At 36.7% G+C, this 12,512-nt stretch overlaps 1 long non-coding RNA gene across 1 annotated transcript; it reads left to right on the plus strand.

Annotated features, from left to right (window-relative positions):
- Nucleotides 1-6,000: 6,000 nt before the first annotated feature.
- LOC126948466 (uncharacterized) lies at nt 6,001-10,916 on the plus strand. Its single transcript, XR_007723465.1, has 4 exons — nt 6,001-6,104; nt 6,651-6,791; nt 7,505-7,740; nt 10,583-10,916. It is a non-coding gene; the product is annotated as an uncharacterized LOC126948466 (long non-coding RNA).
- The last annotated feature ends 1,596 nt before the right edge of the window (nt 10,917-12,512 follow it).

Genomic DNA, 12,512 nt, shown 5'->3' on the forward strand with positions numbered 1-12,512 from the left:
GTCTGCATACTTCTTCTGGTTTATAACTGACTGACTGTAGTTCAGATTTGACCATTTAAGCAGGCCCCATTGAGGCCAGGACACTGCCAAAGAACCAGGCTCCCCCTCCTCCTGTGGGGGTTCTCTCATTTATGCAGGTTTTCTTTAATGTCTCCCAATAGTGTTTTGTGGTTTTCTGGGTATGGATACTGCACATCTTTTGTCAGATTTATTCCTAAGTGCTTCACATACTTTGAAACCTTGTAAATAGTATTTTTAAATTTTAATTTCTATAATATAGAAATAAAGTAGATTTGCATATATTAATTTTGTATTGTGCAACACTGTTAAACTCATGTATTAGTTATATATAGCAGCTTTTTGTAGATTCCATTCTTTCTACATGAATGATCATGTCACCTGCAAATAAGAGTAGTTTTATTTCTCCTTTTCCAATATGGATAACCTTATTTCTCTGTCTTGCCTGATTGCCCCAGATAAAACCTCCCATATGCTGTTGAATACGGACGGGGAGAGCCAACATCCTTGTTTAGTCCCTGGTACTAGGGGAAAAGCATTTAATACGATGTTAGCTTTAGGTATTTTGTACTCAGCCTCTGTCAGGTGGAGGAAGTTCCTTTCTATTCCTAGTTTTCTAAGAACTTTTTTTTTTAATCAGGAAGGTGTTTAGATTTTGTCAAATGGCTTTTCTGCATCCGTTGAGATGATCATATATTGCTGTTGCTGTTAATCTGTTAATATGGCAAATTACATTGTTGATTTTGGAGTGTTCAACCAACCCAGTACTGTTTAACTTGTGTAAATCCCATTTGGTCATAATGTATTGTCCTTTCTATATATTGTTGGTTGTTTGGTAAAATTTTGTTTCAAATTTTGCATCAATTTTCGTGAAGGATATTGGTCTATCGTTTTCTTACAGTGTCTTTGTTTAGTTTTGGTTTCAGGGTGATGCTGGCCTTAATGAGAATGAGTGGGGGACTATTTTCCTCTCCTCAATATTGTAGAAGAATTAATGTAGAATTGGCATTATTTCTATATTAAATGTTTAGTAGAGTCCCATCTTGAGTGCTCTTCTGTATATTCTGTGGGGTCTGAAACTTGGGGCAATACACGTCTGCTGGGGCTTTGCCTGTCTTTCTCTTTGAAGGCAGAATGCTGTTTCCATCCTTCAGCCTTGGAAGGAAAAAGGAAATGTGGAGAAGGTGAAAGATGAGGGACAGGAGTGGAGGCATGATATCTCAATGCATACTTAAAAAAAAAGTGAAATTCATGTAGCATACAATTAACCATTTTAAAGTGTTTAATTCAGTGGCATTTATTACATTCACAATGTTATACAAGCATTACCACTATTTAGTTGTAAACATTTTCATTATCCCAGAAGAAAATCTCATACTCACTACGCAGTCATTCCCTATTCTCTCTTCCCCCTAGCTCCTGGCAACTCCTAATCTGCTTTCTGTCTCTATGGCTTTACCCATTCTGGATATTTCATATCACTAGAATCATACAATATGTGACCTTTTCTGTCGGCTTTTTTCACTTAGCATAATATTTTAAAATTTCACATATAATGTAGCATGTATCAGTACTTCATTCTTTTCTATGGCTGAGTAATATTACATGGTACTTAGATACCACGTTTTGCTTATCCATTCATCACTTGATGAACATTTGCATTGTATCCACCTTTCGGCTATTAAGAAGGGTACTGCTATGAACACTCACGTCTAAGTATGTGTTTCAGCACGTGCTTGCAGCTCTTTGGGGTACATAACTAGCAGTGGGATTTCTGGATTGCATGGCAATTCTGTTTAACTTTTTGAGGAATCACCACACTGTCGTCCACAGTGGATGCACCATTTGATATTCCCATCAGTAATGTGTGAGGGTTCCAATTTCTCCATATTCTTGCCAAGACTTTTTTTAAAAATTAAATTTTTTTATTGTGACTATCCTAGTGGGTGTTAGGTGGTATCTCATTGTGGTTTTGAATTGCATTTCCCTACAGATTAATGATGTTGACCATCTTTTCATGTGCATGTTGCCCATTGGTATATCTTCTTGGAAGAAATGTCAATTTAAGTCATTTCCCCATTTTCAAAACTGGGTTTTTAAATATTTTTGTTGTTGAGTTTTATGCATTCTTTGTATATTCTAGATATTAGGCCCTTATCAGATATGTAATTTGCAAGTATTTTCTCCCATTCTATAGGTTGACTTTTCACTTTCGCTTTTAACTTTCAGCATGCCTTAATTTTTTTAATCAACAAATTTTTTAAAATGTTATATATTTAGGGTGTACAGCATACTTTTGACATATATACACATTGTGAAATGGCTAAATCCAGCTGTTTAACATATGTATTACCTTCCATACTTATCATTTTTTTGTGGAGAAAAATTTTAAAATGTACTCTCTCAGCAATTTTCAGATATATAATATATTGTTATTAATTGTGGTTAATAACAAATTAACTGTGGAACAAATCTCTTGAATTTATTCCTCCTGTTTAACTGAAATTTTTTTCTTTCACCAGTATCTTTTCACTTTCTCAATAATGTTTTGTGATACATAAAAGTTTAAATTTTTTTTTTTTTTTTTTTTTTGGAGATGGATTCTCACTCTGTAGCCCAGGCTGGAGTGCAGTGGTGTGACCTCGGCTCACTACAACCTCCACCTCCTGGGTTCTGGTAATTCTCTCACTTCAGCCTCCTGAGTAGCTGGGATTACAGGCACTTGCCACCACACCCAGCCAGTTTTTGTATTTTTAGTAGAGACAGAGTTTCACCACGTTGGCCAGGCTGGTCTTGAACTCCTGGCTTCAAGTGATCCTCCTGCCTCGGCCTCCCAAAGTTCAATTTATCTGTGCTTTTTATTGTTGTTGCTCTTTCTTTGGATGGTGTATCTAAGAATCCATTGCCAAATCCAAGGTGATAAGATTTGCCCATGTTTTCTTATAAGAGCTTTATAGTTTGAGCTCTTACATTTAGTTTGTTAGTCCATTTGGAGTTAAGTTTTGTATATGGTGTGAGGTGGGGGTGTCCAATTTTATTCCTTTGCATGTGGATACCCAGTTGTCTCAGCACTTGATGCATATTTTTATATCATTTTGCTTTTTGTTTAAGCTATAGGAATATATTAACTATCAAAATTTAAAAATATATTTTTAAATGGGAAAGAAATAATTCTTGTAAAAAGAGGAGCAAATTGATAGTGTGGCTAAGATGATGAACTGTAGAGCAGGACTGCCTGGATTGGAAGCCTGGCTTCTCCACATACAAGCTGATTGATCTTGGGCATGTTATTTAATCTTTCTGTGCCTCAGTTTCCTCACATATGAAATTAAATAACAGTAGTACATGCTTCACAAAGTTATTATGGGAATTAAGTGAATGAACACATTTAAAGTATATAGTTGTTCGTAAGCACTATATAAGTATTTTTTAAATAATTGAATAAATAAATTTTGAAACTTCTAATACTCCAACCATTGTGTCCATTGGTTAGGCATCAACTTTTCTGGAGAAGCAGGGCCTGAGTGTAAGGAACCAGAAAAAAAAAAAAAAAAAAAAACTAAAAGTGGTCAGCAGCGTGCTGGGATGAAAATCCCAGTCTTCTATCCCAATTCCCTAACACAGAGATGCCATTGGTCCTTGCAAGAAGGGTTTCCACCCTGAGCCTGTGCTTTAGTGGGCTCCACGTAAACACAAACACACAACAAAACATATTTATAAAGAAACACATGGCTGCCTCTGTTACTGGTGCAGTATAACCCATAACCTTAACATCCACCCAACAACTCATGTAGGGAAGTGTGTCTTCACAACTCTTGCCCCGTGTTCTTGAAACAAAAGGACACCGTGTTCAGATGATGAGAAGGTGTGTGGGTTGTGCTACTGCTATCATTGATCTTATCTTATGATAAGACTCACTGCTTTGATATGTGGAGAACATTTTTAATGACAGAAGTGCCCATATAAGAGAAAAGACACATTGATTAACTTGTGAAATCCCTCCGTTTGAGCATTTTGTATAATGAAGTATCAATTTCCAGTAGTGCTAAGTATCCATTTTCTTTCTTCTTTTTGTGTGCCAATTCATGGTTTCAAAGATTCTCACAAATTAATGCACTATTCAAAACAATTGCACAAGATGCCTGGGGAACATTTTGCAATATTAAACATTTCACATCACTATTAAATGTGTGTGTGTATATATGTCTACCTATAATACATGGAAGTTTGATAATGGTTCTTTACATTGTCAAGTAGATGGACATTGAACATTAAAATTGTGAATAGCTTTAATTGTATAAAAATCTGATATTTAATTAAAATTTAAAAATTAAAAGATTTTTCAGCTTTATTTAAATATTTTATTAAAATACTGATATTCATTCACTACCATTTAGATTGTGTCTTTAAATTTAAATAATCAATTTGAATATTTTTTAAAAACTTATGGAAAAAATATATAAAAATAATTTTAGTTTTTTATCTTTTATATTTACTGCAATTATATTTTTATTAAGTATACTCAATTCGGGATAATTTCAATGCAATTATATTTTAATTTTTAATCCTTTAGATCAGTGCAATTTAATACAGTTATATGTTGCTTTACAACAGATATGTCCTAAGAAATGCATTGTTAGGCAATTTCATCATTGTGCAAACATCATGGAGTGTACTTACATAAACCTTGAGTGTAGCCTACTACACACCTGGGCAATATGGTATAGTGTATTGCTCCTAGGCTGCCAATCTGCACAGCATGTTACTGTACTGAACAATGTAGGCAATGTAACACAATGATATTTGTGTATCTAAACGTACCTAAATGCAGAAATGCTACAGTAAATATACAATATAAAAGATTTTTTTAAAGTACACCTGTATAAGGCATTTACCATGAATTGAGCTTGCAGGCTTGGAAATATCTGTGGGTGAGTCAGTGCCTGAGTGGTGAGTGAGCGTGAAGGTCTAGGATGTTACTGTATTCTACTTTACACTTTATAAATACTGTCCATTAGACGACACTAAATTTATTTTAAAATACTTTTATTTCTTCCGTAACAAATTAACCTTAACTTACTTTGTTTTACTTTATAAACTTTTAAATTTTTAAAAATTTTTGACTCTTTAGTAATGACACTTGGCTTAAAACACAAACATTGTATAGTGGTACAAAAATATTTTGTTTCTTTATATACTATTTTATAAGCTTTTTCTATTTTTGAAATTTTTAATTTTTCTTCTTCGACTTTTTTGTTAAAAACGAAGACACAAATACACACATTAGCCTAGGCCTACACAGGGTCAGAATAATCGGTATCACTGTCTTCTGCCTCCCCTCCTGTCCCACCGGAAGGTTTTCAGGGGCAATAACAAGCACGGAGCTGTCATCTCCTCTGAAAACAATACCTTCTTCTCGAATCCTTCCTGGAGGACCTGCCTGAGGATATCTTCCAGATAACTTTTTTTTTTTTTTTTTCCTTTTTGAGACGGACGGAGTCTCGCTCTGTCGCCCAGGCTGGAGTGCAGTGGCGTGATCTCAGCTCACCGCAAGCTCCGCCTCCTGGGTTTACGCCATTCTCCTGCCTCAGCCTCTCGAGTAGCTGGGACTACAGGCGCCCGCCACCTCGCCCGGCCTTTTTTTGCTGTTGTTTTAGTCTACTCTTTCAACTTTTTTTTTTATAAGTAGAAAGAGTAGACTAAAACAACAGCAAAAAGGATAGTAGATACATAAACCAGTACCATAGTCATTTATTATCAAGTGTTATGTACTATACATAACTGGATGTGCTATACTTTTATTATACAACTGGCAGCGCAATTTGTTTACACCAGCATAACCACATACATGTAAGTCATGCATTGCACTATGATGTTACCATTGCTGCACTATCACTAGGTAATAGGAATTTTTCAGCTCCGTTAGAATCCGATGGGACCACCGTTGTCTCTGTGGTCTGTCATTGACTGAAACATCATTATTTGGTGCGTGACTGTAGAACTTTAAGCAATGATGAAAATGCTCTTTATCTACACTGTCCTATACAGTAACCACTAGCCACTTGTGACTACTGAGTATCTGAAAGGTGACTGGTACAACTGGGGAACGAAATTTTAAATTTTCTATAATTTAAATTGAAACAGCCACATTTATTTCATGGCTATCATATCATATCCTATATCATATCATATTTATATATCATATCATATATAGTATGATTATATCATATTATATATGTATATCATATTGTAAATGCAGCTTGAGACCATTACCTTCCCTAGAACACAAATTCATGAAAATTGTATCATAACGTAGTTACTGATTTTGCCAGAATAAAGGAAAAAGTAAATTTTATAAAAAAGCATATAATTTATGAATTGTTAATATCTTAATTGATTATTCATCTAAACACCACAGGTCCATCAACAGAACTCCCAGCACATGGGATAATAATTTTGTTCAGTCATCTTTGATGTTTTGCCAGCTTTCAGTCAATTAGAAACTTTGGACTTTACATGTATTTTTCTATCTAATCATTATGAACATATATTTGTCAAGGAAGGAGGATAGAAAACATGCTGTTCAACTCTTTGTGATTTAAAACTGTTAAATGTAAGCATATGATACGCAGGTTCTGCTTGAATTCTTGCCCTGGCTCTTGGCGAAGGGTCGGCCTGCCTGGATCTGAGTCATCCACCTATAAGAGGGACACCACCACACATTGGTCACTGTTCTCAAGCCCCTGGAATACCACCCCACTTGGCTTCTCCTAGTAACAGTGGCTGCCTTTGCTTGCCCATCTCCAACTCCTCCCAAGAGCACTGTTGACTATGAGCTGTACCTTTGAATCTGCAGGGGCCCTTCCCATCTGCCTAAAATTTGCTATCAGTGAAACAGAGAAACCCTTGGGGCACTGTCAGGGAGCATTCTGGTCTGTAAAATGCCTACCAGCCACCATGCCGTTCTCATTCTTGCCATTAGCGACCTTCTCATTCTCTACATCATCAGAGAGTCCTATGTGCGCTCATTCTAGAGGGCTGATAATTCTCACGGATCACCAGTGTGGACTCAAATTATTTGTATTATAATCTTACAGTACAAGTAAAAAAGTATATGCCTATGGTTTTTGTTCAGTTATAAAGTTCAAATAAACTTTCTAGATTAAATACAAACAAACTACAACACTGATCAAAATAAAAGCGGCAACATTAACTTAATGTGGCAATGTCTTGTGGAAAGCAAATTGCCAGTGTTGAAACAGTAGAAAGTTCTTAATGTTAGTTTTTTACTGATTGTATTTCCACATTTTAAATTTAGTAACACTTATACAGAGAATGCTGTATGTAAAATTATATATATATATAAAATCATAGTCCACTGCAGCCTTGAACTCCTGAGCTCAAGTGATCCTCCTGCCTCAGCCTCCGGAGTAACTGGGACAACACGCACCACCATGCTCAGCTAATTTTTAAAACTTTTTTGTAGAGATGGGCTCTCACTATAGCCCTGGTCTGGAACTCCTGGGCTCAAGCCATCCTCCCACTTTGGCCTTCCAAAATGCTGGGATTACAGGCGTGAACCACCACATCTAGCCTAAAATTATATTGTCAAAAGACTTTGTTTCTCAGTTTGGGATAACCAGAACTCATAGTTCTGATCTCAACTACCAGTTTTAATGAGGTGCTTCTTTCTAACTCCATCAGCTGTTTCGCTATTTGCAGGTAAGGACTCTTACAACATTATCTAAATTTGGCATCTAATTACCTAATTTATCTAAATTATTTAAAATATCTAAAATGGGCACATAAAATGGGCATCTAATTCCATTAGATTTCTGGTCTTAGAAGTGGAAAAATTTTTAATTGAATATTTTCAAATATCCCTACTGCTAATAAGTTGGGAGCCATGCAATAAGCTCCTCTTCCATGAGTGTGGTCTGGTTTGCCACAGCCCAGTTTCTTATCAGTTCAGTCTCCTTGTATTTCCACGCACTTTCCTATTTGCACTGCTTCCAAATGTGATACCCACAGAGCCAGACACCATGTCATGTGGGCCTTTAGGCATGTGGCACTGTTCAAACTGGGAGGTGGCCTACAGTGTGTTTGTACACATATATTTTAGTTTATCATAAAGATGATTACACAAAATTTATAAATTCTCAGGAAACCTCAAACTGTCCTTATGTAAGTGATTCTCAAAGTGTGGTCTGTGGATCCCTTGGGGTTCCTGAGTCCTGTTACTAGGGTCTACGTGGTTTGCAGTAAAACCAAGATGTTATTTGCCTTTTGCATTCTGTTGACATTTGCACTGAGGGTGCAAAAGCAATACTGGGTGTTTTTGTTTGTTCAGGTTGCTATAACAAAATACCGTAGATTGAGTACTTTATAAACAACAAAAATTTATGGCTCACAGATCTGCTTGCAGTTAATCTGAAGTACAAGATGAAGGCTCTAGCAGAGTTGATGTCTGCTGAGGGCGCATTCCCCAAGGACAGAAACTTTGAGCTGTACCCTCCCACGGCCCCCATGGCAGAAGGAGCAAAGCAGCTCTCTTCAACCTTTTTTATAAGGGTGTGAATTCTAATCATGAAGTGGGCAGTTCTTATGGCTTACTGATTTCCTGAAGTCCTCAACTCTTAATACTATCACATGGGGTATTAGGTTTCAACATATGAATTTTGGGGGGACACCAATGTTCAGACCATAGCAATGGGTGAAACTGCTGGAATCTGAACATGACTCCAAACTGTTACAGAAGGCATTATGTTATTCATCATCATGCATTTTCTGCAAAGAAGGAAAAAAAAAAGCCATCTCAGCACTTTGGGAGGCTGAGGCAGAAGGATCACGAGGTCAGGAGTTCAAGACCAGCCTGACCAACACGGTGAAACCCTGCCTCTATTAAAAATACAAAAATTAGCTGGGCGTAGTGGCACCCACCTGTAATCCCAGCTACTAGGGAGGCTGAGGCAGGAGAATCGCTTGAACCTGGGAGGTGGAGGTTACATTGAGCTGAGATCACCCCACTGTACTCCAGCCTGGGTGACAGGTCAAGACTCCATCTCAAAAAAAAAAAAAAAAAAAAGGAAAAGTAAAAAGCCAATTTCATTTAATGTCCATGATGAAGCAGTAAAAATATACAACTTTATAATATTCTAAGCGACAAAATGGGAATTACATGCAAACCACTTCTGCTGCATACTAAAGTTCAGATACTGTCTTGAGGACAATCACTTGTGAAATTGAGTTACGGAGCTAAAGCAGCTGCTTTTTTTTCATTGAATACCATATTTACTCTTAAGAACAACTAACACACACGATGGTTGCCCAGACTTAGGTGTTTGGCACACAGCTTTCCCAGAGATGCGTTAAGTGAGCCCAATAGTTTAGGGAAAACAACTCGCAATATTTTTAGCAAATGATAAAATGCAAGTTTTCAAGTAAAAATTAGAAAACTTATACCCATAAGTTTAATAGTTTCTAAATATTTAAAAACGTTTCTGATAAGATGGTAGGGATATTAATGAATTTATCTTTTTATACACTATAAGGAAATGTGTCACTATTTGGAAGATTTGTGTAACTCAGTAAACCAATATTTTCCTATTGACCAACGCATATTGTTACAAAATCATGCATAGTAAAAGATCTATTCAAAGTGCAGGATAGATAAATGGATTGTAATGTAACAGAGTATGAAAAGTTTATTGGCATGGTTTTGGACTCTACTGTAATTAACTTTTAAGAAACTATCACTTGTCAAATTTTGAAGAAGTGTTAAGAAATATCCACAATTATCTGAAAAGGCTTTTAAAACACTCATATTTTTACCCTATTACATATCTATGTGAGGCCAGATATTCCTCGTATATTTCAACTAAACAACATATTTCACAGATTGAATGCAGAAGCAAATATGAGAATCCAGGTGTCTTTGATTCAAGCCACACATTAACGAGATTTGTAAGAATATAAAACACTGTCATTCTTACCAAGTTTTTGATTTAGTAAAAATGCAGGGATTTTTTGGTAAAATATGTTATTTATTGTAACATATAATGGGCTTCTATTATTATTAAATTATTCATCCATTATTTGATAACCTCAGCAGATATCAAATAATATATATTTAATAAATCAATTAATAAATTAAATAAATTACTAAATATTAATTAATTTAATTAATAAATATGTTAATTTCCCTTAGCTTTAATTGCTAATATAAGAATATCAATAGATACAACTTAAATGGAAGCTGAATTCCTAGACACACCAAGAGTCTACAGTCAATGTCATGGCCCTAATTGGCATAAACAAAGATTGTGCAAACTAGAGTGATATCTGGGAAGGCCTGGATGAGCCTATGTTTAGAAGATCCCCAACACAGCTGGAGTTACTTCAGATAACTCCTCGCCATAATATTATTATCATTTGATAGCTGCAGAAGATATCAGATTAATTTATTAAATACATGATATTATTATTTGATATCTGCTGAGGGCCCTTTTCCCAAGGACAATTATCATTTACTAAATGAATTAATAAATATTTTAATTTTTTCTAGATACCATCCACATAAACAAAAACTTTTTGGGAGTCCTCCAGAATTTTTAAGAGTTATCTAAACTATTGCCTTTAACAACTGGGAACTCCGATTTGAGAAGTGTTACCCTACGTTAAGCCAACAGCAGCCTGGCTCCTTCGTGCTGTGCAGTGTGGGACAGAGCTGGGTCCTTGTTGTCATCAGCCAGACAAACACATATTAAAGCCCACCTTAGCCATTGGCGTTAGAGCTTTAAAATCAGCTCCATCCTACCATGCTGTCAGTCAATCAGGTGATCTTAATGACCAGATCTACATATCCTCCCTCCATGCCCCCACCCCCACCACCCGCCAACAAATCCGGTCGTCTATCTCTGTCAACAGTCCTGCAATGAATTCTGAATGTAGTTTTTCTCTTCCCTGGCCCGGCGTTTACATAGTACCCTGGATGAATCTATACTTACATCCAGTGGAAATGAGAGGGATGGTGCGGAGTTATCCGAAGTAACTCCAGCTATGTTGTGGATCTTCTAATCATGGGCTCATCTAAGCCTTCCCAGGTATCACTCCAGTTTTTACAATCTTTGTTTATGACAATTAGGGCTATAACATTGGCTGTAGACATTTGTTGTGTCTAGGAACTCAGCTTCCACTTAAGTTCTGAAGTTAATCAGTTTGTGATCTTGTTCTACAACTCTCCGCAAGAAGAAAAATCACCGGGAAATAGTACATTCCGAAAGTTGTCAAAGTTTCCTTATCCAGCTGGAGCAGTGCAGTCTCAGACCAGAGTCAATTCCTTGCCCAACAGAAGTTACTTTGAGCCATGAGAAGCAGCCTACTTACCCTTACCTGGACACTTCTCCATAACCTGTGAAATGGCCTCTGTCACTGGCTCAAAGCCTTATTCTTGGTGGGCAACTCACCTGGATCCTGAGACCAAAATATGAGAACTTAATGAACTGCTCCTCTGCGGTAAACCTACTATCCTTTCACAGTAAGATGTGGATATTCTCACCTTGCTCTACCCAGTGACATGTTAATCTAGTTCTTACTTCCCCTGAGAGCCTCTTGCAACTTCACTGTTAATAGGAATCACTCTTTTATGCTTGCAAAGAACCCCTTTGGTGTAAGGAATTTATACAAAGATTTACAGGATTGGTAGGGTAACAAGAAAAGCCATCTCCCTAGCTGCCTGCTTAATCTGGATCCAACTGCTGCTAAGACAAAAAAATACAACAAATTTAATAGGAAACCAGAACAAAACCCTAAGAACGAACGCTCAGGGTTGTTTAGGTTACAACCTTAGCTTGAGAGATCTGTCCCTGGCATTTATACTTCCTAAAATAGAGAATTTGACTGAGTCAGGTGGCCACCATCCAAATGAAGTGCTTCAACTGGGAAAAGATTCATGCCAACCTGCTAGGGCGTGGTGTTTAGCCTTTCTTATATTTAGTCAATTCATGGGCTCATCATTTTGGGTGAGGTCATCAGGATGGTGCCACTCAGTTCACTTGGCAAGAGTCACAGCAGCTGATTTAGGAAGAAGGCTGTTGGAGTTTATTTTGCTAAAGGGCACCTGGGGGCCAAGGATGCATGGAGCCTTCATGAATTATTGAATGAACCCCCTCAACTGGCTCAGTACAATTATTCTCAGGGGACATCTTTATACACTCTTACGGTTAAAGTCTTGGTGGGGCTAGCTTTTCAAAATAATGACTCCAATTTTGAGGCAGTTCAGATAATTTAGTGAATTGATTTTTCAATATCTCTGTCTGTTACTGATTAATTTGTTGAGAGCGAATGTAGGCATCAGCTCTAATTTCCTTGAAGAGCTTTTATAAGTGACTTACACGTATAAAGGGCATCCTCCAAAACCATTTTAATTTTTAAAGATGCCAAACAATTTGCTAATTAAGTGTCTGTAAATGTGGACTAGTATTTCCCAAACTGTG

The sequence above is a fragment of the Macaca thibetana genome, chromosome 2, assembly GCF_024542745.1.
Source record: "Macaca thibetana thibetana isolate TM-01 chromosome 2, ASM2454274v1, whole genome shotgun sequence".
Lineage (NCBI taxonomy): Eukaryota > Metazoa > Chordata > Mammalia > Primates > Cercopithecidae > Macaca > Macaca thibetana.